A 27,759-nucleotide genomic window follows, 5' to 3' on the forward strand; every position below is an offset into this window, starting at 1 on the left:
TAACCAATGAAACCAAACTTTTAATCAAACAAAGGGATAGAGCCTGGTCAGCTTTTAAATCCACCAAAAACACTACTGACCTCATTACCTATAAACAACTATGCAATCAAGCAAAAAAACAAATCAAAGCAGACAGTCATACTTCATGACATGCCAGCAACAACATCTTAACAACCCCCAAAAATTCTGGGACAACATCAACTATCTCCTATGCCCAGGTCGCACCCTACTCCAACCCTAGTAGCAACTAACAACTCGGACCCCATTGCAACTCAAATCAACTCTCACTTCATAAACTCCATAACCTCCTTACTAGGCAACACACCAAATACCCTGATCACTCTTCCCAGCACACCTCTGGATAATCCTAACAATTTCTCCTTTACTTCCATTCAAACAAGCTACATACAATTATTCCTTGCTAAACTTAACCCTGCTGTCTGGCAGCAGATCAGCTCCCAAATGAATTTCTGAAAAACGCAGCTCCATCTATCTCCTACCCCATATCTATACTGATTAATCACTCAGTTGCTGAACACTATATCCCACTTCTCTGGAAAATTTCCAACATCATCATTCTCCATAAAGGTGGTCCTTCCAAAGACATAACTAACTTCCACTCCATAGCCATCCTTTCTCCACTAGCTAAAATCTTATTAAAGTGCATCCACAAACAACTCCTTAAACACCTTTGTAAAAACAATCTCTTATTTAATTCACATCACGGTTTCAGACATAAACATAGTACTTCAGCTGGTCTAATCTCTTTTACCAACACCATTCTGCATCTCCTAAATAAAGGTCAAACTGTCTTCTCTATCTTTTTTGACATGTCAAAATACTTTGGCACTATTTCCCACCAACTACTTCTTAACAAACTCTCAACATATGGCCTCTGCTCATCTTCTCTGTTCTGGTTTCTCAGCTATCTTTCCAATCCTCAGCAAGCCACTATATGGGAAAACACTCTTTCTCCCCTTCTCCCCATCTCTGCCAGTGTGCCCCAAGGCACTATACTTGGTCCTCTCCTCTTTATCCTATTTACAAACAACCGCAATACTGCACCCAATCCAGCCACCATTGTCCAATACACTGTTAATACCACCTTTTTATGCTCTGCCCCCCCCCCCCCTAGAACTCCAATCAAAAATGCAATTGTCTTTCCAAGATATACAAAAATACCTGTCTGAACATCAACTAATCCTAAACCCTAATAAAACCAAATTAATAATCTTCAAACATAAAAAAATCCAAACCCTATAAAGCCTCCCTGTCAATCCTCTCCTCAAACAGAAGCAAAATTGAACCCTCAACTCATACTAAACTCCTAGGTGTCACTATTGATGAGAATCTAACTTTTGAAAAACATGTCTGTCAGACAATCAAAAAAGTACACATCAAGCTTGGCACCTTATATAGAGCTAGGCCATATCTTACTCACAACGCCAGACTTGCAACTGCCCAATCTCACCTGCTTTCCTCCTTCCTCTACGGATCTCATATTCTCACTAACCTTCACAAGACTGACCAAACCAGTCTAGAATCTTGCCATAAGAAAATTGCCAAACAGGTCTCACCTCTATAATGCACTCTCCCAGCTAAACTGGCTATAACTCCCAAACCTATTAGCTCTTACCCAGCTCACTATGACACACAAGTTAATCCACCAACCCTCAAACTGTCCTGCTCTCTCCAGTCTTATCCAGCCTAGTCACAATCCCAAGCCCCTTAGATCCTCCAACTTATGCTAAAGGTCACTCACTCCCGCAACTATTATGGTGACTGTCTATATTCCAATAAAATTATCAACTTTGGAACACCCTCCCTCAAACCATCACCAAAAATCCACACCCGCATGAGTTCAAACTGCTACTTCATAACTACTTAGCTAATCACCTCCTCTGCTCCTGCCATACCTGACATACTCCTGGATAACTTTACTTTCTCCTGTCCCACCACTCTCAGCTCGTCTATAGTCTACATCCCATTACTACTACCTCTCTTGGATTTTTATTGTCTCTTCTTGGTTCATATATTTCTACCTCTATGAAGGACGTTTGGCACCACAGTGAATACAGTTATTTCCTGTTGACTTTACAAAATTCAGGACTGTTCTGCTTATATTCCCAATGTAATATTCTAATTTGAGTAATATGCTATCATGCCTTTGTGCCATCATTTTTAGTGTTCTGTACTTAAGCTTGAAATAGAATTCTGTGTGTTTTTAAAAATTTCCTATGTAAAATATTTCATGTGTTAATATTGTACTGACAAGTATTGTATTTGTACTGTTTTTCATCTGGAGCTTTTCTACCCAGGCCTCTGCTGAAAACGGGCTCCTGGCCCAGTCAGACATTTCCCGGTTGACAGAAGTAATAAATAAGTAATAAATAAATAAATAAATAAATAACATTGCACCTTGTACCACAAAGATGGGTAACTAACTGCATCAATTACTGTCCTGACTGCTGATGGCAACACACCAGCCTCAGTCTAAGTTGCACTACTGATGACAATCCAAATTAAAACTTGTGTTTTTGCCTTTGGAAGTGAACCACTGTTCACTGTTCGTGACTGCTGACAGTCTTTAGTGTGTAATGCCAAGCAGAATGCAAAGGATGAAGTAAAAAATAAATAACTACATAAATATATGAATAAATAAACTAATAAATAAAAAACTGTCACTTTGTGATGTTTGTCTCAGTTTTGAACCTTGATGCTATGTCATTAACATGACCCATTTTTTATTTTATTTTTATTTTATTTGACATTTGTTAACCAGGTTGGTCCAACTGAGCCAAGGGCACATTTTCAGTGGAAACCTGAGGAGAAAATCTCCAGACAATATGCAAACAAGACAGTTTAAAGTCATGCAAGAGATAAAACAATTACATAGTAGTGTAATGTACAAGAACATAACAACAGGGAGCAGAGCATAGATGGCCAAGTGAGAGCAGTTTTGAGAGCTTCATAAACTAGTATAATAATATAGGAAAATGTTATTATTTTCACATTTAAAATGGCAGAAATCTATAGATAAACTACTAAACTATATGAATATCAATTTTGGTGGAGATATACAACATTTTTCCTGTCAAGTAACTTGGAAATATATTGAGTCACTGAATATGAACATCTCAAGAACTGCAATTGATGACATCTACCTTACAGGAACTATCTTTGAAGATGGAAGGCTTTAAAAATGACTTGGAATACCTCAAATTAAATTCTGAAAAAACTGACTGATACTCTTAAGGAACTATTACAGCAACACCATACTACAACAACAAACATAGAGACTTCTCTAAATGACATTGAAGGGAGACTCAAAGAGGAAGAATTCCAAAAAGAATTTTTGCTTAAACAGAATACATGGCTGCTTAAAAAAATAGATGACTTAGAAAACAGAGAAAGGAGAAACAACATAAGGATCTTTGGTCTGCCTGAAAACACTGAAGGAGAAGACATTATTTAATTCTTAACAACCTGTATTCCTGAATTTTTAGACTTGAAAGAGGGACTTTCATTTGGGATTGAAATGGTGTATAGAGCACTGAGGAAACATGCTTCTAACTCAACAAATACTGCACCTAGATCAATAGTTATAACATTTCTTTCATTTCTGGACAAGGAACTAATATTAAAATCTGCTTGGAGAAAATCACCTGTAAAAATACAGTCAAAGCCTGATAAGGTTTAACAATGATTATTCTACCCGAATACTAGAACAAAGGAAAACAGTCTGGCCAATAATAAATCTGTTCAAACAAAACAACATTAAAGCACAGCTGGCCTTTACAGCCAAGACAAAATAATTTTTGCCAATGAGATGAGACCCTTTAATGACTTAGAAGAAGCTACTATATTCATCAAAAACAACAGCATAGTGTCTATCCCAGAAAAAATGTAATGGATGGCCCCTACTCTTAAAAGAATAAAAGAAACAAATCCTTGGACTGATACTAGAAAGAAGAAACAAAAAAAGTGATCCCAAGATAACTGTCCCCCAAAAAATAACTCTTACAACTACATCTCTCAAAGTATCAACTGATATGGTACACCACTTTTAATCTGTTTTTTATTTTAAAAAAGGAGGGATTCTTAAACAACTGAGAAACAGTAATGATTTATTCAGAATGTTCAAAGAGTCCAATAATTCTTCACAAACAAAGGTAGGTGAAGATATAAGCCAATCAAAGCAACATATAATACAAACATAGAAGTTTCTATTCCCCTACTTAAACTCTATGAATACTTATCTTGTTCATTTTTCATTGATTTTACTTATAATAATTTAAATAATTAATTAACTAATACAACAAGGTACCATTCATCAGAGTTCAGACTCAAATGTGACAAATTAACATCATATATAATAGCAGTAACAGTAGAGTGTTTTGAAAAAAAAATAAATGCTGTCATGGAGACTAATGCCTTCTTCAGTTAAAGTATGACTTGGAAATGTCATATATATCCTGGTTGAATAATGGGGGGTGGGGCTCTTGGTGCGGGTATCATCGTTATTCTGCCTGGATTACATTTGATGTCAATTGTGGCAGGTATCACAGCTACGAGTGCTGTTTGATCAATCCTGATATGGTGTGCGTGGATGCAGCTGTGTCTTGCAGTTAGTGCAAATGTCATTATTATTCTGTCTAAACATAGTTAATATCAATTATGGTGGGTGTCATAGCTTCGAGTGCTGTTTGATCGATCCTGATATGGTGTGAGTGGACGCAGCCATGTCTGGCAACTAGTGCAGGTGTCTTTGTTATTCTGTCTAAACATGATTAATAGCGACTATGGTGGGTATCATAGCATCGAGTGCTGTTTTGGTTGGGCCTGACATGGTGTATGTGGATGCAGCTGTGTTTGGTAGCTGTTGTGTGTTGCCATTTTCATCTATGGGGGGGCTGTGGGTTGCAGCTTGTGGTCAAGGTTTACTGGTGCTTGTGTATTAGGAGGAGACATTTGGTGTTTTGGCCTGGATCCAGAGGAAGGGGTGGATAAAGCTGAGATTTGGGATATTTTGGCAGAGAATGGTTTGTTTGTACTAGAAAACAACTAAAAATAAAAAAGAAACCAAATATAATGACCAAAAACAGGATCCACCACAGATTTATTAAGTAGTCTCTAGCGCTTCGGCTCATGCCTTCAAAGGAGACTACTACCAAAAGCAACATAACACATATTTATACAATAAAAACACATCAATTAAATGTTCAATTAGCTAATCATTTCATTAGTTATAAAAAAAAAACTTTCCAATTGCATTCTACATTAATACCACCAGGGACTAGAGTACCATACTTCAAAATAAAAATTGTTTCTTTATATAAAAGTTTCTTTTTTATATTAACATCATCTTGAACAATAGGAATATGTTCTAAAACAGTAGCTAATATACCATTTGGATTACTATTATGATAACTTTTAAAATGTATTGCAAGCGGACTTTCAATTTTTTCATTTTTAATATCCCTCACATGTTCTTGCAACCTTGTTTTAAAAGCGCGCTTACTTTCCCCCACATAAAACATTCCACAGGGACATCTTAATGCATATACAATTCTTTCTGTATTACATGAGAATTTTCCTGTAGATCTAAAATTATATATTTATATTCTGAAATATTTTACTTATATATTGGCATGAAATACACCTCCCACAAGGGAAGGTGCCCATTAAATTCACGTTTGTATTCAAACTAATCATTGGAGTAATAAATCTAGCATATACCAACATATCCTTTAGATTTTTACCTCTTTTAAATGAAAAATTTACATTTTTTTCAAAAATATCTATCAAATCTCTATATTTAAATAGAGAAGTCCAATAAAATTGGATTATCTGCCTCACCTCTTCTGACAATAAATCTTAAGTCATTACCATGTACATTTTTCTTAGCTGTTTTAATTTTTTACTTCCACCATACTATTTAAATGGTTTGTTTGTACGTCTGCTTATTGAGGTTTGGGAGGGTTGTGTTGTCGCTTGCTGTTGTGGCTTGTTGAGTGGGTATTTATTTTTTTTGTTCTGTTTGCTCTCTGTTCTTTTCCTGGCTGCTACCTCACTGAAAGGGAGTCCACTTTTCCATCCCTACCAGACCTTACCCCAAAGGTCAGAACGGAGGGAAAATGTGGTTCTGTAAAACTCAAGAAGCTTTCCAGGACACTCATGGTTAACCCCCCTCTAGAGGCCGAGGAGGGGTAACAATGGAAGATGCCCACGTGGCAGAGGGGCTATGCAGATCCAGGGTAACAGAGACCAGTTCTTTGGAAAGCCCTGTCAGTGCTCCTGAGAGAAAACCTGCCTGTCCATCTCTGGAGGCAGTCAGGGGATAATTCACTTTGTACCCAGATGCCTGGCTAAAAATAACAAAAGACAGCTGGGTGCATAGCATCATATCCAGAGGGTACTTAATTCCCTTTGCCACAGCCCCCTTATAAGGAAAATCCCGGACGTTCCACCCAGTTACAGGAAACAAGCAAACTCAGAGATTCAAAGGTTGCTAGAAAAAACAGTCATCCAACCAGTCCCAGCAGACCAAAGAGGATCTGAAACTTACTCATGGTTCTTTTTAGCTTCAAAGAAAACAGGGGACCAGAGGCTCATTTTGGATCTCAGCAGACTAAACAAGTCAGTAAGAAAGACAAAATTCCAGATTTCACACTGCAGTCAATTCTTCCCTTTTTAAGGAAAGACAATTGGATGTGCTTGATAGATCTCCAGGATGCATACTACCACAAAAAAATGGAAAGGTGATCCAGAGATCATCTGTGCTTCCAGCTGGGAGCCAGTCATTATCAAATTCGGGCTCTGCCCTTTGGTCTCACTACAGCCTCCAGAGTGTTCACCAAATGCATGTCAGTAGTCAAGGCTCATTTGAAATGTTTGGGATTCCAGGTGTTTCTATACCTAGATGACTGGCTCCTCACTGCCACCACCAGGTATCAACTTATACTAGCAAGAGACACAACTCTGAACCTCTACAGTCAGTTGAGGATTACTATAAATTCAGAAAAAACCTGCCTTGTCACCATTGCAACATACCATTTTTATAGGAGCAGAGCTAAATACCATTACTATGACCTTAAACCTTCCACCAGAAAGATTTTGTGTTCTATGAAATCAGATTCTGGACCTGTTCCTGAGAGAAAAAGCCCATGTTTCAATGGTACTCAAATTGATAAGGACAATGGCGGCAGCGATCATTGCAATTCCTTTGGGTCGGATGCATATGTGTGCACTACAATGGCTCCTGTTCACACAATGGTCTTTTCAAGAACTCCCAATATCACACAAAATCCTGATAATGAATTCCTGCAAAAAGGACCTTCAGTGGTGGCTGACATCTCACCAAGTAAGTCTAGGTCACCCCTTTGTTCTACCAAATCCCATAGCCATGGTGACCACGGATGCCTCCCTAATAGGGTGGGGGGCATTATCAGGGAAGAACAGCTGAGGCACGTGGAGCAGATATGAGGCTCACCTGCATATCAATGTTCTAGAGATGAGAGTGGTACTTTTAGCATTTCAGTCCTCTCAAGTCTCTCTCCCTCTGAGAACTATTGCAATTCAGACAGACAATATGTCAGTGGTCTGGTACATAAACAAACAAGGAAGAATCTGTGTCAAGAGGCCCTGAGAGTATGGCAATGGGCAACTTTCACCCAGTGGTTTCTGACAGCAATGCACATCCTGGAGAGATCCAATGTGACAGCAGACAAGTTGAGCAGGGCGATTCTATTGCCTCATGAGTGGTTCCTAAAAGAAGAAGTAGCCGAAAGGATACTTCAAAGATTGGGCCAGCCTTGCTGCGATCTCTTTGCAACTTCAACAAACGCAAAATGCAGCAGCTACTTTGTCCTAATCCCTCATCTGGGGGATACCCCAAGGGAAGCACTTGTACACAATTGGCCCCTGGGTCTCCTTTATGCCTTCTCTCCTTTCCCTCTGATACTCAAAATTTTACAGAAAGCCAAGGCTCTGGGAAGGACCACCATTCTAATAGACCCTTACTGGCCTTGTCAAATTTGGTTCCCCTTCCTCCAGCTTCATCTGTTGGAAGAACTCTAGATTCTGGACCCAGTGTCAGATCTCCTGACTCATTCATCAGGGACTCTCCATCCTTCTCTTCAGTCCCTCAAACTGACAACTTGGCTGCTCCAATTCCAAACATAGCCATGATTCACAATCTATCAGCTGCAATGCAATATATTTTAACATCCTCTTATAAATCGTCTACCAGGAAGTTATATCTTAGTAAATGTTAAAAGTTTTCTGTATGGGTGCTTCAGAACAATATTGATCCATACCTGGCTTCAATTTCATCCATTTTGGAGGTTTTGACTAAACCTTTCAATGAAGGGACAGCCGCAACAACCATTAGAGTTCAACTTGCAGCGATTGCTAACATTCATCGAGATGACCAGGGATTTAATATTATGTTACATAGACTCTCCAAAGCTTTTCTCAGGGGTACTGTCCATTTGAGACCACCCATCAAAGCTCCAGCAATGCCATGGAACCTAAATTTTGTTCTTTCCCGTATAATCCTGCCCCCCTTCAAACCAGCCACATCCTGTGACTTGAAATATTGATCATGGAAAACCATATTTTTAAATAGCTATTACTTCTGCTCGGAGGGTTTCAGAGTTACAGGCATTGTCCATTAAGCCCCCTTGTTTGACTTTCCATAATGACAGATTCTCACTCAGAATGAATCCTTCATTCTTACCTAAAGTTTGTTTAGAGACAAATCTTAACCAATCTGTTGAATTGCCTTTGTTTTTCCCTAAATACACTAATAAGATGGAACATATCCTGCACAAACATGCTGTTCACAGACAACTTTGATTCTATTTAGATAGGACCAAACATTTCAGGAAAACAGATCAGCTCTTTGTCTCCTTTTCAGAGTTAAAAAAATGCCGTTTCTTGCCCATTAAGCCCCCTTGTTTGACTTTCCATAATGACAGATTCTCACTCAGAATGAATCCTTCATTCTTACCTAAAGTTTGTTTAGAGACAAATCTCAACCAATCTGTTGAATTGCCTTTGTTTTTCCCTAAATACACTAATAAGATGGAACATATGCTGCAGAAACATGCTGTTCACAGACAACTTCATTTCTATTTAGACAGGACCAAACATTTCAGGAAAACACATCAGCTCTTTGTCTCCTTTTCAGAGTTAAAAAAAGCCATTCCAGTAGCAAAAACTACTTTATCAAGGATTGTATATCCTTCACTTACATTTCAGTGAATACTCCTCTACAACAGAGGATAAAGGTCCACTCTACTAGAGCTGTATCCACTTCATCCACCTTTATGGCTAAATTACCTCTAGATGATATCTGTGCAGCATCTACTTGGTCAAGGCCTAATACCTTCATCACTCATGACAAAGTAGACAAGGCCTCCAGGGACAGGGCTTCCTTTGGTTCCACTGTCTTGAAAAATATTCTCCCGTGAGCCCCCCGAAGAAAAATGGTGCTTGGGATGCTATCCATCAGTAAGAATGAACGTTGAGATAGAACAACTTCACATAAAGAAGTTATGTACTCACCATAACATTCCATGTGAGTTGTTCATCTCACCTTTATTCTTACGTCCCACCATCCAACCCCTATCCGAACTTCTTAATGACCAAGATTCCAACTATGTCATGGTTTATTGTCTCTTATCCAGTTTCTATGGTAGCATATTACTACTAGTATGTAACCTGATGGCAGCAAACAAAATTTGAGGGAAGCACAAGGTGCATCATGGGATAGGGAGTTGGCATCTAGCTGGTTGAATACTTTGAGCTTTTGCAGTTGGCCAAGTCAGAGCAGATGATCAGTTCTGAACCCATCAGTAAGAATGAAGGCAAGATGAACAACTCACATGGAACGTTATGGTGAGTACATAACTTTGTTTTTGTAACCCATCTTGACCATATTTAATACTTAAGTGGTTACCAAGGCAACTAATGTTTTATACATGACATCAAACTGACAAAGTTGTTCAAGCGAAACAATAGAAGTCTGAACCTGAAATGTCACAGAATGTAGCAATCATATTCTGAACAAGTAGTATTAAATTGACAATAGACAGTTTAATAACATGGGCTTGAGTATAATAACAATACTGTTTTAACTTGTCATAAATGACATACAGCATATTGAAAATCTAGGGGAAGCATGATGATTTTCTCATATAGGTAAATGTGCAAAACAAGTCATATAAAGTTATATAAAGTCATATAAAAGTTTCATTCTGTGTCTTGGCCAACCTCCAATCACCCCAAGGCTGTCTTGTTGCCCTGCACTGTGAGACCCTACATCAGTGGAACACTAACGTGCTTTCAGCTACACTAGTTCCCCTCAGAAAAAGTTTCATCCTGTGTCTTGGCCAACCTCCAATCAACCCAAGGCTGTCTCGTTGCCCTGCACTGTGAGACCCTACATCAGTGGAACACTAAAGTGCTTTCAGCTACACTAGTGTATGTTAGAGTTGTATTTAATCTGTCCTCTAAACTGAAGACTCTTTCCCCTTTCACTGTACACACTACTGGTCCTCCCCCTCCCCATTTTTCTCCTCCCATTATACTCCTAGGTCAATTACTTAAAACTACTTTCTCTTGGAAAAAGTTTATCTATGTACCTGCAGCCCATACTTCAATTGTTATTCCCTGTAGAAGTGGTGGTCCTTTTCATCACACTGTACTAGATTAGTAGCATAAGAATTATAGTTATTAGGAAGATACTGCAATACACTGACCTGGAATTGGCTTAGCTTGGTTTTCCTGTTTTCTTTTTAGCAGCTAGCCTAGTCCAGCTTTTCTGACTCACAAACATGTATTACTTTGTGTATACCCCCTCCCCCACTTTGAACCTGCACAACTCCCTCCCACTCCTGGTTAATTACAGAGGTATCTTCCTTTTGCTGTTCTGTCCTGACCAGCCCTATAGATAGGTTCTGCAGTCTCGAGGACTTGTCTTCACTAATGCTTTTTTGTCCTGCTGATACCATGACACCAAAGAAGGTAATAGAATCTTTCATAAACTGATTCTTTTTAGGATTCAGTTTTAATCCTGATAGTCTTATTGTTTGGAAAATTTCTATTAATGCATTTAAGTACTGCTTTTCAGTTTCTCGCTCGGCAAATTCCGCTCCACTACCCTGCCCCCATTTCCCACCCACCCCCACTACATCTACATTTATTCTAACCCCAGATCACCTGACCACATCCTCCTCCAGTCAATGACCTCTCATACACACCCCCTATCAAATTTCTACCTTAAAAAGGTACACAGTATCTACTTGCCATGCATTCACACTCACACCCATATTTGAACCTCAGAAACGCTAAGACCCAACAACTACCTACTCCCTCATAAAATACCATTAATCCTAGGATTTCTCTTTGTAACCCTCATATACTTAACAAATGTCACATCATTATATACAAACACATCACTAAAAACACATCCTTCCACATAACACTTTCTCAAACCAACATACACTCACACGTTTTCTTTCCTATCTCTTCTACATTATTTAAAGACAGCTTAATCCTACACATTCATAAGTCTCACACAACACCATCTTACACTAGAAAAACATCATTTAGATCCAACATAGACACAGTGCACACAATTAAACACATACTGCTTATCACTAAAAATCTACTTATATCTCGAGACATACACCCAAACCCTGGACCACAAAACTCTCTACTCTCTTCTAGGCAAATCTCTGACCTATTGATTCCGAATATCAACATCAGAAGTATCTCTACAAAACTTTCTGACCTACATGCATTTATAGCGCACTACTCCCCTGACATACTAACTGTAAATGTATCTACAAGCACTGCACCTATGAGGAAAAAATACAGGCAGTTAGAAGAACAAGAAAAATAAATGATCAGCAAAGCAAGGCATCCCAGGATCAGTACAGTTTTTATTATTCCCTGACTAGCTAATTTGGCTGATTAACGAATCATGTATCTGACTGATAAATCATGTATCTGACTTGGTTTACTGACTGACTGACTGACTGACAACATTCATCAGTGAGTACAGAACTTTATACAGTTCTTGACAAATGCAGTCCTGCCTCTTTATATATACATTGTGTCCTAAGTTGGTCATGCAACTATTACAAGTTATTTTAAAAGTGCTACAGCAGACTATATTTGTAGTATTGCTATACAACAAGTTTTCCTTTTTTGGCAATAAGTACAGAGTAATAATTTCTTGCTTCATCTTGCTTTGTCATCATATGCTCTTATGGCTTAATTGTATTATCAGAACATTTCTAAAGAGTATTTATTATTATTACAGCTGCAGTTTACATTATTGCTACTGTTGAACAATTCAGAATTAATGAAAGTTTGCAACTTACAAAGTAGTACAATACAAAAGCTTAATAAAAACTTCATATAAAATCTGCAGCTTTGCAGCATGTATATGCAAGGCACAACATCTGCCCCTGTCATTCATTCTATAAATAATGGATGAAATAGAATAATAAACATTTTCTGATTCTTTGATGTTTATGGCAAATATGTACATTTTACAAAGCATGTATTTTACATTATTTGCATTCTTTGCACATATAGTTTAGGAATGTTTGATAGAAATAGAAAAGTACTGATTAATACATGTTTTATACACCTTCTAATAGAAGAGCCATTCCTGCTGTTACAATACATAAGTGTGTCAGTATGTGACCCTTGTTTCAGGCTGCTGTGACCTTTCCATTCTATCTTTATCCTAATAGAAGGTTGAGCTGACAATTCTGAAAACCCCACTGCGAACTCTTACAATTAGTTTGCATCTGTTGTCTGACATTTGATTATTAGAGGAATTATTTTCAATATAAATATTTATTTATATTAATAATTATGCCTTGATAAAGAGAGGAATTATTCATAAGCACTATCTTATCTTGGCTGATGCCATTTTAGCCAGGCATTCTATTTCCATGCAGCTTTGTATTCCTGTTTTCAGTCACTGTCATTCACATAAAAGATTGTTCACACATGCTGCTCAGAGAAGATTTCCATAAGTGTCTCAACATTGCTTGAGATCCTAATACTATAACAGAGTTCCCCCTGAACAGGCACAAGAACTCATGTTTGTTGATTTTATTCAGTGAATATCATCAAGCTTCATTGGTTCAAGAGTACTTCATAAATCATACAATGTTTTGGACGGGTCTATATTATATCATCGAACGCTTAAAAAAGCGAACGCTGATTGATCGACCTAATTTTAGCGAAACCTTACAATCTCGAACTGTCAGATCAGCGATTTTTTCCCAGGGAAAAAAATTGCTGATCCAAAACACATACACACAACACAAGCACACCAAACAAACAGAAATCCACACACATACACCTAAAATCTGATACCTAACCCTACACTAAACTATGCACACACCACTAACTACCCACTTACCTTAATCCAATCCCTAACCCTAAGGTCCATCACTATTGCACACTCACCTCACCCGCTCCCTAACCCTAACTCACTTAAATCCACCCTAACCCTCATGTCCACTCAATCGCACACACACCTAACCCGAGCCCTAACCCTAACTCACCTATATCACCCTAACACTCACATCCACACAATCACACACTTACCTGAATCCGACCTGTAACTTTCCACCATAACACTGAAAATACTGAAGCAACAGAAACAGACAACCAAATTATTTCCCTAGGAAAAAAATTTGAGTTTCTGCTGCTTCGATATTTTGCAGTTTCGCAAAAATAAGTTTGATCAATCAGTGTTCGCTTTTTTAAGCATTCGAGGATATAATATAGACCCTTTTGGACCTGATGGACTTGCCCCATTGTCAAAACCGGTACAGCTTGCCATCTTACACATTCAGTTCCACACTTGATGACAATAATTAATAGGCTTATGCCAACTATGACCAGTATAAGCTGCATTATTTTTCCTCCCCAACTACTGATAGAACCACTCAGCCAAGAGAACCATGTTCCTTTTTCTATTTTTGCTTTTTGAGCAATTTCCTCAATTATTTTAAGGTGACTCCTGATTTCAGGTTCATTATCAGGAATATAAATCCAATATTCCTCTCCTATCAATGCACAAAATTCAATGCCATATGGTTCTGTAAGACCATAGTTTTTAATGCAGTCATTTCTATGGTAACTTTTAATTCCTCTTATAGACCTGCCAGTTTTTTTTTAATTTCCCAAATAGCTTTTCCTGCTACAGAGAATGGAAAGATTAATGCTTCTGCAAGGATCTTATTTCATACATTCATTTTTTACTAAGTCAATATATCTTTTTAATCTAACATTTCTAATATTAGCATCAGGTAATGTTGTAGTATGTCTAATGGATGGAATTACATGTCCCAAATAACGCAATCCAGTCAATTTCTCAGGAAGCCATTTGTAGGCTTTTTTTTACCACATATGTAATATATGCCTGCTTAAACTGGAATTATTTATGTAATACAGTGTTTAGTTTTAGCTTATATAAATGTCCAGCAAGTTAAAAATATTCAAAACATTGTTCACTGGTATTTCAGGTAGCATAAATAATACTACAAGGACTTTTCCCATGAAATTGGTGATTACTTGTTCCTTCTCCTCATAAACAAACATCAGCAGTCACATTTGTATGGACAAGCCTCAAGAAAGGATGTATCTTTGGGAAAGAGTTATTTCTTGGAACACAGTCTTGGTTTGTGAGATTCAACATTTCCAGAAGGGTAAATGGAATAGGTCGTAATGGAATTTCACTGTTTGCATCTTGTGGTATCTCAGTACATATCCAGCATTGTTTAGCATTCAAGGTTTCTGAATACATTTGCAGTGATTTGGTAAAGGTATTGAAGTCCACCTTTCCTTATATTGAGGAGTAAAAACTTGTCAGGATCACGATTAATATCAAGATTTTCATAGTTTGATATTTCCTGGAAGATAAAAGAATTGTGTTCTTATTAGTTGTATCTGAAATTATGTCCCTTTATATCAGTTATTACATTTATAAGTTATTCAATTTTCTCCCCTCCATTTTAATCTTTTAACATGATCATTATGAATCCAACCATTTTTGTTGGCTGATTTTTATATGGCTGGATTTGTACAGCCACTAACCCCCATGTTGGTAACAATGTAGGGTCCTATCCATTTTGAATCCCATTTACTTGTGTTTGCAAACTGACGGACCATTACAATATCTCCTTGTTCCAATTGTAGTTCCCTCAATTCCCAAATCTTTTTGTTTACACAGTTCTAGATTATGGGCTTGTCCACTTCCCAGGCTCTCCCTTTTGCCCAACCGATTTGGTCTTGGAGCTGGTCCCACAATTTTGTTTCTTCTAATGGTATCCCGTAAGTGATTTCTCCTGCTTGTAAATTCATAGGTCGAACCGTCATTAGTTCATGTGGAGTTAACCCACATCCCTGAAGAGAATTTTGCATCTTAATCAAAATGTTGGGTAAATGTTTTACCCAATGATTCCCATACTCAGAAATCATTTTCTTTAATCCTTCCTACAGAATTCTATTAGCTCTTTCAACTTTTTCAGAACTCTGAGGATCGCAAGGAGTATTTCACCTTTGCTTGATTCCCCACATTTTACACATTTGTTTTGTCACTTTTCCAGTAATGTGAGTCCCTTGATCACTATGTACTTCTCGGGATACTTCCCATGTTAGAATGGTCCTATCACTTATTATTCTAACTACTGAGTTTGCATCTTCTATTTTTGTTGGATGAGCTTTCACCCATCCAGTATATTCATCTATCAATGTAAGTAAGAAACAAAACCCTCCTGGTGCTGTTGGAAGAGGTCCTACAAAATCCATTTATTCCCTTTCCCAGGGTCCCATGCTTGTGGGAGTCTATGCTGTTTTCTCCTATTTTGTTTTCCCACATTGTGCATGCCACATGTGACACATGTAGCTACATGATTTTGGATGTCTGTTGTCATTCCTTCCCATTTAAATCTAGAACTAACGATTTGTTGTATTCTTTCCCTTCCTGGATGACCAAGGAAATTATGATAATAAGTTAACAACATTTTTCCTTTTTCAGGCTCAATTGTTTGTACTCTATGTAAAGGACCTTTTTTGAATCCTCCTGGTACCATCCAAGGTTCTGGAAATCTAACCCATTTCCATTGACTCCCTTGTATTATTTTAAATTCTTCTATTTTCTCTTTCTTAATGATGTCTGGCTGTTCTCTTAAGATTTTTACTAAGCTTCCTAACTGCTGATTATCTTTGTTTGTTTTTGCATTTAAGGTCATGTGAGCACCTAGTTCAAATTCAGGACCCCATAATGGCTTCATTTCATCTGTTCCTGTCACTGTTAATCCACATACAGTAGGTGTTATGATGATCCCAATACACTGGATTTGGGTAATTTTACCTACCTCACTTTCCACTCTATGTTCATACTTTGTATACTGATCTCTACAAAAGTAAGCTGTACAATGTAAAGATTAAGGATTTAGAGGTAAGTCCATTTGCATTTGGAACTTATTTAAAATATTTTGTACCATTTCCTTTATTTGTTTTTCTTCCATGTCATTTGCTTCCCATGCCCAATATTGAGGAATATTTTGTATTGGATGAGTTTTTTTTGGAGTCAAGGGCCCCTTCTTTTGCTAGCCGATCTACTATTTTATTAGCCTGACTGTGTACTTCATTTTTGGTGTGAGCTTTGACCTTATTTATAGTCACTGTAGAAGGATTGTCATCTTTTATCAAACTCCAATTTCTGTCAACACTTCCTGATGACTGATTGGTTTACCATCAGCTGTAATCAAACCTCTCCTTGCCCAAATGGGAAGAGATGATGTTAATACTCGGACTACATATTCACTGTCTGTATAAATGTTTACAGGTCTGGGCAATAACAAGGCTTGTTTAACTGCTTCTAGTTCAGCTCTTTTGCTGAGCATTCCCCCGGAATACTACCTTTCTTGTGTTCTTTGGTCACTGCAATTGTATATTACCCATTCTGTCATAAAACACCCTATTGCAGTGCTCCAGAATCTGGATCCATATATATAATTGTGGTGCTCTTCAATAGTTTGGGTGCCCACCCTTAAGTGTTCTTCTTCATTTTCCAAGTCAGAACATTCATGAGATTCCCCTTGGTAATTAAACAGTTCTGTTAAAAACTTAATTTGAGGGATTTCTACTCTGATTCCTTCTTCCTGACTTGCAAAACATGCAGTGTTTCTACCAACTCATGCATTATTCATGCCATCTGGATTTCCTTCTAACATATATTTCACTGGAGTATATTTGGTCTGTAGCACAACTGGAGAGCCCTGATCATATGGCATGTTACTTCAGTACACCATTCTGCTATGATGGCTTGCTTCTCACATTCTCTCATTCCTTTCCTCAACTGGACTCATAGCTCGGGAATAATAACCCAAAACCTGATATTGAGATCCTCTTTTTTGCAACACTTTGGCCATCATAGTTAGACCATTGTGTCCAAACTGTATGATGAACTCTTTATCTCTTTCTGGGACACCCAAAGTAGGTGCAGAAATGAGTTCTTCCTTGACCTTCGAGAAAGCTGCTAGTGACTCATCATTCTAACTGAGAAGTTCATCTCCATTTTTGTTTCCTTTAAGCATATTAGTCAAGGGGTTTGCTTTTCCTGTATAATCTGGTATACATTCCCTTGAGAATCCAAAGATTCCTAGGGCTTGCCTTAACCCTGTGACAGTAACTGGAATTGGTAACTATCTGATTAGTTTCTTTTTGTTTTCACTAGACAGATGGAGATCAGAAAGTTTAGTTATAAGTGAGTTATAGTATCAAAGGCCTTAGAGAGATCAAGAAATAAGCAGGAGATCAGCATGTTGTTATCACGGGCCTCAGTTACAGTTTGGGTGAAGGAAAGCAATGCATTAGATGCACTGTGGTGGGGCCTGAAATCATGTTGGGTGGAAGTTAGCAGGTTATTTTCAAGCAGATGTTTAAGTAAATGGGTATGAATGCACTTTTCCAAAATTTTGGAGAGAGGAGACAGGATAGCTATGGACCTATAATTAGATGGGTCAGTGGAGTTTCCACCTTTATGTAGTGGGATTGTGAAGAAGGATTTCCATATATCAGGGACACAGGCCTCAGTAATGGATTGATTTATGAGTATAGAGACAGGGTAAGCAATGGATTGTGCAGTAATTTTAAGAAAGGAGGAAGGTAGTTTATCAACAGAGGGGGAGCAAGGTTTAAGTTTAGACAGGAGACATTTGATGACGGAGGTGGAAACTGTTTTAAATGAGAAGGTATTGGAAGGTGTTATGTTAGACGATAAAGGAGGGCTAGAGGAAGAATTGCTGTTTTGAGTAAGTTTTTAGACTGTTTCTATAAAATAGTTGTTTAGGAGAGTGGCTTTTTCAGATGCTGTACTATGTAGGAAGGGGTTGAGAGTGGCATGGTTACCAGGATAGACAAGATTATTAATGGTTAACCATATTTGTTTTGGACTTTTTTGTTGGTTTGATTGGGTGGAGTAGAACTGTTTTTATCATTGTTAACTATTTTCTCTTTAAAGGTTTCTAAGCTCTTTGTATTTTTGAATTAGGAAAGGGGATTTATTCCTGACCCAGGCTTTCTAGACAGTCTATTTTATGCAAAATGGAGCGGGTATGTCTTGTGAGGCAAGGGGCAAAGTTAGATTTTATTTCGATTTTTCTAGTAGGTGCCAATGAATTAAGTATGTCTAGAAATATCTTATTGAAAAAAATGCACAGCCTAATTAAGAGGGAGGTGATGAAGGAAGGACCAGTTTATGCTAGACAATTTAGAGTTAAAAGTATCTGGATCGAAATGGGTAAGTTTACGACATTCTCTATAGGGGTGGTCTTTAGGTGGCTGTTGGGAGAATCTGTAGATATAGGTAGATGAATTGTCACTCAGAGAGTTAGGAAGTGTCCCAGGGTTGTGATAAACATTAGGGTCTGAGGTAAGGATTCAGTCAAGGGTAGGACCAGATATGGAATTTTTGTTAGCCCAAGTAGGAGAAGAGATGAGTTGGTGGAAACCATGAAGATTAAGACTGAAATTAGGAGATGAAGTTGAAAGTTTAGCCCAGTCTAGGTTTACATCAGCAAGGATGATGATTTTGTATGGTACACATTGAGCTAACCATGAGAGAATGTTCTCAAGTATAGGAATATTGTTGACTGGAGATATACAGATGGAAGCTATGGCAAGTTTTTTGTCTGGATTTAAGTGACAGTTTCCAATAAGAATTTGAGCAGGCTCAAAGCTAGATATGCAAAGGGAAAGTGAGGAGAGATTAAGTTATTTGGAGTAGAGGATGGCAACACCTCCACCCATCTTTTTGATTCTCTCAGAGTGAAAGATATTGTAACCAGGAGGTAAGATTTCAGAGTTTGAGATATGTGGTTTTAACCAGGTTTCAGACAGGTTTAAGATATTGGGGGAAAGTTAGCAATCCAAGAATGAAGTTCTGTCATTTTATTAAATAGGCTTTTATATTTAGAGAGCAGATATTTAATGCTTTAAGAGAAGGATAGGGGGTAAGGGCTGAGATGTGAAGAGGAGTGGAATGAGGTGAATTTTTGAGAGAGGTAGTGACAGGTGGACCTGGATTGGGATGAATGTCCCCATCCAGGAGACGTGTATCCAAGAAGGTGATTATATATGAGAGGTGTTTAATGTTTGCAGACCTTTTTGACTTCAGAGTTGAGGAGAGAGTACTGTTTGGATATGTGTTAATCTTGAAGAGGTTCGTAGGGGAGAAGTTAAAGAGAGCTGGAGAGATTAGCTAAGAGTGGGTGGTGGTGCTGGAGATGTGAGTGATGATGAGGGTAGGTGGTGGTATTTGATAGGAGAGTGCAATATGGTATGTGGTAAATAGTGAAAAGATGAGTATGGTAGCAGAAAGATAAATAATTATTGTGATGAAAGATAAGTAGTGCTTGGGAGAGAAGAGTGAGTGTCTGAAAGGTTGGTAAAAGTTTGTACTAGTAAAGAATAGTGTGGATTAGTGGAGCTAGACTGAGTTTGGCTTTTGGATTTTGGATTTTAACATATAAGATTTTTGTAATGTGGTCTTGCTGTTTTGTCTGATGAAGGCGGGTTAATTCAACTTGCCGAAAGCGCTCACTTTTATCTGGAATTTCATGTGCTATATTAAATTTGCGTTTCAAACAGTTTTCTCTTATCGTGTGCAGTCCGCTTTTTAGCAGTTCTAGTTTCCAGGTTTTGTTTGTTGGTGGCATGTTTTCATGGCGGACGACACCGGAGAGGCTGTTTCACCTTCTATATTTACTCAGCGAGACACTAATAATCGTGGCAACGATTCTTCTCCAGGTAACCTTACGTTGCTTGTCGAGGAACTTCTTCAAAGAGTGGATGCATTAACTCAAAAGGTTGATGCTTTTTCTAATTTGGCTGCATCTTCCAGTTTCCACAATAACGATAGGTGTACTCCTACAGCGGATCCTAGTGAAGCATCCATACCTAATGGTCAGCGTTCTCCAAATTTTGCGATCAACCATTCTCCTTCTTCTGGTGAAAGTAACCGTCTAGCAGTTCTTTCAGGACCGCAACAGTCAGTCCCACTTACCGGTAACCAGCTCCAAAGGGACTCAGTACAGACTGCATTGCAAACAAGAAAGAACGGGAATGTTACTTACAATTCGGATGGGATTCCGGTAATTAATAACTTTTTGGACAACAATAATTTTTTTACAACAAAGGTTAACACTGAAGAGGGTAGTTTTGGGTCTTTAGACACGGAGAACCAGAATTTGGGCATTAAAATCGATCTCTTTGACGCTAAGTTGTTTAAATGCAAAAAATTACAGTTGGAGATATCATATTTACAGGAATGCATCAGAAATAGGATTATCCCTAAAGGTCTACGTCAATGGCATTTTCCAGCAGGATTAACAGATGATTCTCCGTTTTACCAAGAATTAATTGAGCTTTTCAATAGACAAGGGTTTGAATTTTTGCAAGCTCTTATAGTGTTCTACACTAGTGACATCAGTAAATTAAAAACAGAACTGGAGAAACTTGAAACTGACATCAAATCAGATGTTGAGTTTCCTCGATATAAATATGAATATTGCAGACTTTTCTCCAGTATTGATGCCACTATAAATAAACTGATATCCACCAAGAAAAAGAAATTGTCCAGAGACACTAAAGACTATGCAAATAAATGTGCTTACCCTAGACTCTTACAGCGGCCAATTATTAATTCTTCTGATCACCTGGTTGAGGACTTAAATAATACTCAGTCCACACAAACTCACCCAGGGAATACCAATAATAACAATGTCAATCCAAGACCCACTTTAAGAAGGAGCCCTAGGCTCAATAACAATAATAGCAATTCTACAAATTTCCCTATAACAGAGGGTGAGCCGATGATTACAGCTACTGATTATCTTGAACCTCATAATAATAACAACAATCAGGATTTTCAACTGGTGAACAACTCTCGGGGGAACAATCGCCCTCATGCTCAAACTCAGAACAACACGAGGAACAGGAGACAGGGGCGCAGGAGATGATTGACTTGTTAGATTTTGGTATACAACCAAAATTATATAAATGTACTAATGGAGACTTTACTGTGTATAACTACACTTCTCTGATCATTCCACAGGACATTGTTGACTTTTTGGCAAAGGATTTTTCCTTTGTTCCTGGTCGTCATATGGACATAGGCAGGTTAATCATTGATCTAAAAGTATACACACGTAAACTCAATCTGAATTTTCTTATGGGTAATGACTCATCTACACTTAGTTTACTTAGGGTAGCTAGTTCATATAACCCTCCTTTACATCCCACTCTACACACTTTTGAAAAAATGTGTGAGACGGATATTTGGGCAATCAAAAATCAAGTCATGTATAATAACCATAAAAACTTTGCCAACATTGCTCCTTTGGAAAGGGACTTTATTCACCTTTTACGGGATTGTCACATTAGGGCCATGAAACCCGATAAAGGAGGAGGCATTGTTTTCATGGATCATTATAAATATGTAGAATATATGTCTCAACATCTTGACACTCCTGCTTATAAATTATCATCTCTAAATGAGATAAATGGGGCATATAGGAAAATCAATAACATGCTTAATGACTTGTTCTTGGAGGGTTATATTGACATGGACACTCATAAATACTTGACCATGCCGGCCCCAAGAATTCCAGCATTTTTTGGAACACCTAAATTACATAGGTTCATAGGTTCATACTAGGCTATCTGCCCAAGGGCATTTAGCCATATAGCCCCTATAGTTTGGCTACCCCACCCTTTTAGTTTTGAAAAAAACTATGCCTTTCATTTTTCTTCTGTCTGTCAAGCAGTGACACTGAAGTAATCCCCTGGGTATATCATCTGATCTCCCCATTCATTGGTCAAGATTCCTCTTGAAGGTCAAGTAGGTGCTCTGCCTCACATGTACCGGGATTTGTTCTATTATTACCGTGGTCAGGTTTAGTCTCCTCCGTCCTTGTGGTTCTGAGATCTAGATTTTTTTGAGGTGAGCATATTCATCAAATCTGGGTTTGACATCACCTCTGAGCAAGCGGTATGAGACTGAATAAAGATTAGTACTAAGCTAACTGCTAAAAAAGCCATTTAAGCTTAGCCAATTATTCCTTGTGAGACCCACCCTCCCAACCCCTATAAACGATTGGAAGCACCTCCATTTAGACCCATCGTAGATGGGAGAGGTTCGATTACCCAAGCATGTGCCAAATATGTAGACAGTATTTTAAGACCTCTCATTGACAGTGAGAAGCATATTTGTAAAGACTCTTGGTCTTTCTTAGAGGATATCAACAAACTCACTTACAATGAAAGTGCGTTGCTCCTGACTATAGACGTCAAAGATTTATACACTGTCATACCACAAAATATTGGCCTTGCTTGGGTAAGGGACTTTATGTTGTCCAAAAATGTGGAACATGATACCATTAACTTGGTTGAGACTCTATTAGAAATCGTACTATCTAACAATTTCTTCATTTTTGAAAGCAAGTTTTACTTGCAAACTTCAGGCATAGCCATGGGCTCGCCCTGTGGAGGTACTTTTGCAAATGCTGTTCTTGCTTTCTGGGAGTCTACTTTCTTATTTAAGGATGAGTTATTTTCACAATATGTCACCTGGTACACTCGGTACCAGGATGACATTTTTTGTATTTGGGGTGGTAAAAGAGAACAGATCCCCCTATTCATTGACAGAATTACAGAAACAACAGACTTTTTAGAATTTACTTATAACATCGAAGAATTGGAGATTAACTATTTGGACATTTTGCTTATTAATGATAAAATCAATCAAAGGTTTAAAAGTCGTATATACAGAAAACCGACATATTCTAATGCTTTATTACATTTTTCAAGTAACCATCCGTACCATCAAAAGAAAGCTGTTATCAAAGGGCAGATTGTAAGAACTGCCTGTATGGTAACAGACTCAGATGATTTCATAGCAGAATGTTGTAACCTCACTAACATGTTTTTAGCCAGGGGTTATCCGTTGACTCTGGTCTCTAAAGTCGTGACAGAGGTAACACATAAATGCGACGAAGGTCATTTTTTTCCACTTCTTTCAGGTCATACTAATAATAATCTAATGTCCAGTAACGAACAGCTATCATTACAACCAAGTCTAACACTTACTAGTAACAAAGATAATGAGAGTTGTAAGTTTAACATAAGCTTTTTGCATACTTATTCACTAGACTCTCAAAAAATTAGGGAAATTGTGAACAAGAATTGGGAAATTATCAAGTATGATAGGCCTCTTTGCTCCCTTTTGGGCGAACGCCCTAAGGTCACATATAGAAGAGGGGACAATATGAAAACAATTCTTGAAAGAGAAAGACCTACTCGCAGTTCAAATAGACCCTATGGGATGTTTAGGTGTGGTTCGTGCCCCCAATGTAAACACATTAAAGTTGTGAATAAGTTTAGTATCAATGGTAGGGAGTACAACAGCACTGGACATTACAACTGTGAGTCTAAGGCTGTCACTTATGCTGCTCTCTGTAATCTCTGCAATGCATTTTACATCGGAAAAACAGAGAGAAAGCTAAAAAATAGAATTTATGAACATCAACATGCTATAATAAAAGAAGATGTTACTAATGCTTTAGCCAGACATTGCATTGAGTTTATAGGGCATTCTTTTCAATACCTGGTGCTACAACAGACAGAAAGGGACATAAGAGGTGGCCCATGGCAAATTCGCCTAGAAATTTATGAACTGTTATGGCAGATTAGAACTAGGGTCATTTATTTCCTGGTATTAATGAGGCACTGTCAATTAAATGTGTTCTAAAATGGCTATCTCATAACAGGTAGAAAACACATTTCATTTGTGGACCTTAGCATCCTTATGTATAAGCTCCCTCTTTATGGTAGGCTCGCATGGTTTTACATAGTTCTGTATTAGCCTTTAGTTCAACAAGCTCTTAATATTTAATATAAACATGGTCAAATTATTCTAAGGTCAACAAGTACTGTTTATTTTTGTTCCTTTAAACATGACTTTTCAACTCATTGGGCATCAGTATTGCATTTTATCCACTTTATTTTATTTCACTATGGGAAACAAAGACATCATTGATGTACTTTTTTTCTTTCTTGAATAGTAGAATATCATAGTATTAATACTAAGAGGGGTTTAAAGGTTTTCAATTTTAGATGATTTATAACAATCTCAAGTAATATCAGTCTTGTGAGTCATTCCTAAACAACCATTTTACGTTTTAGGTCCAGCTTGTTAAAGCTATGAACACCTTAAGTTGTACCAGGGCACATTTTTAGTTTAATTCTACATCTCCCTTGCCTAGATGTATATCGTGTTCAGTTTAGTTATTGATTGCATTAATATGACGAGATAAAATCATGTTTGTTTCAAATACATAGTCCATTTGCAATATGTGTATTAAGTTACTATGGTTTTTATGTTGGCGAACTTGACTTTGGCCATTTATTTTTTCTATAACGAGTATAATTCATGTAATGGCATCTAACTAGATGTCATTTTTATTTTAAACTAATTCTATCTGTATTTAATGCTTTTCACGACAAGTTTTAGAATTTCTGGTGCAACACTATTAACAGATGAGCTAGTTTGTATCAAATTCATGATGTAGTATATGTACTTTTTTTTTACTTTTTATTCAGTTTATCATATTACTGATGTAACGTATGCATTTTTTTCTTGTGTCAGTGGGGATTTTTCATGTCATAGGATCTGTTTTAAAAGCCGTATACCAGCTTTTTACAACTTTAAGGTTCCCATGGAGAATATTTAATTAGCAAATGCTGTTTTCTGTGATTGGCTTTTGGATTTTGGATTTTAACATATAAGATTTTTGTAATGTGGTCTTGCTGTTTTGTCTGATGAAGGCGGGTTAATTCAACTTGCCGAAAGCGCTCACTTTTATCTGAAATTTCATGTGCAATATTAAATTTGCGTTTCAAACAGTTTTCTCTTATTGTGTGCAGTCCGCTTTTTAGCAGTGCTAGACTGAGATTAGTTTATCTATTTGTCTAAGACATAGACATATTATGAAGAAGAGAAAGTAGAATACATATACTCCAAGATGTGACATCATATCACTTTAAATTAAATATACAAGATAAGCATTTTCTCACTGTTGTCCTTTCTAATTTCCCAGTAGATGATATGTAAAAGAATGAGATGTTTCAACAGTTAAGCTAATAAGTCTTGTCCCAATAGTAATATTATTTTTCAATGCTACAGTTGTTTTCTTATCTTTCCTTTATGAGCATCATTCTCTTTTTTTGCTTTTCTTACATGACTGCAATGGCATTTGTATTGATTTTGATAAATGTGTTGTATATTTAAATACAATGTACTTCATATGAATTCAGACAACTTTTTTTCTTCAGAGGAACAGTTGTGAAATAAGCATTTAATAATAAAACCAAAGTCCTAAGTGAGTCAATGTAATCTCTGACTTTTTGGTAACACTATTTCTCCTAACACTCTCAGTAGCGTACATCAAACTGGCAGGAGTGTGAAACACTTAAATATTCTCTCAGTATGACTATTCATTCACACTTACAACCCCTTAAAACAACACTTCTCAATGATCATTCTTGTACTGCTAGGTGATGTGCATGGAATAATGTAGGTCCTCACACAATGCTTACCTGCCCAGCACTTCATGGAGATTGTATGCATCGTGAAAGCTAAAAAGTTGAAATGTGATTTCAATATTCTCTGTGATCAAAAGGATGAATCTGCTCTGCACTATATAAGCTCATCATGTTTGTAAGGCACTTGTATCATACAAGGGGAGACTGGATCCAAAGAATTCGACCTTGCTGTTTCACTGCTGTAAGTACAATTGTTTGGGTACTTTCATATGGATTTATTTGAATGTATGTGATGTTTATTTAAAAATTAATTGTTTTCAACATTATTCATGGATTACTTTTCACAGAGCATTTGTTGCTGTCTGAAATTTGTCTGTTGGTGATGGTATAGCATGTTATATCATTATTTTTTTAAAGTAAACTCAGACAATGCTAACTGCCTTTATAGAAATATTAATCTGAGGATATGGACACATAATAAAAATGTTTTAGGATTACTAGCAATGGCAAGGTTACATTGCAGTTCAATAAATGTGTTAAGTTTGTAATGTATACCTGACATCAAAGAAAGGTTATCCCAAATGGCAAACATGGTTAACTGTGTACATTTTAAGTCATATATTTTGTAAATACTGTTGTCTGTTATGGAATTTCACATTATTGTCATACTTAAAATGTTTTGCCATAACTTTTAATTTTCCTTTTTAATTTTTTATTGTTTGTTTTTATTTTTGGGCGGGTGTTGGTGGTTTATAGTTCTGTATTACCTGTGTGTAGTCCTAGAGAGGCATATGTCTAAGTTATTTTCATAATGCTTGAATACATTCAATTTTTTTGTGGATAGTAACTTTGTTAATTTTCTATCACATATTTGTTTCTCTTATTTTTCATTATATACAAGATATGGCTCCCAAGAAATCTGGTTATTGTAAACTGCTATTCTTAGATAATGTGAATGAGATGATCATCCAGACAATCTGACTACACAGCTCACACATTTTAAAGAGAGGCAATGTCAACAAGTCCTTCTGTGACCATACCTGTCTGTGGGTGATTGATGATGTCAGTGCTGTAGGTGGCCATAGCAGTGATTAGTTCACTTCAGATATTGGGTTGGTGATATGATCACAAAAGTCAAAAACAGAGACACTGCTATAGCATGGGAAAGGAGGGCTAATGGTGATGGTCCTGCTACCGAACCACCACTGAGTGAGATGGAGAAGTTCATGCCCAGTGTAAGGGATCCAGACAACTCATCAGAGGGTTCTAGAATATATTGATTGATATAAGTGCAGAGGTAGAGGATGATCGAAGGGTGTATATGGGTGAGTCTCCAGGTATGCCATATTAATAATATATATGTATATATATATATATATATATATATATATATATATATATATATATATATATATATATATATACACACACATATACATATATATATATATATATATATATATATATATATATATGTGTGTGTATATATATATATATATATATATATATATATATATATATATATATATATACATATATATATATATATATATATATATATATATGTGTGTGTATGTGTGTATATATAGCTAGGGAACTGGGTTTGGGGAT

This window comes from Protopterus annectens, chromosome 4.part0, assembly GCF_019279795.1.
Source record: "Protopterus annectens isolate FY-2018-M chromosome 4.part0, PAN1.0, whole genome shotgun sequence".
Classification (NCBI taxonomy): Eukaryota; Metazoa; Chordata; order Ceratodontiformes; family Protopteridae; genus Protopterus; species Protopterus annectens.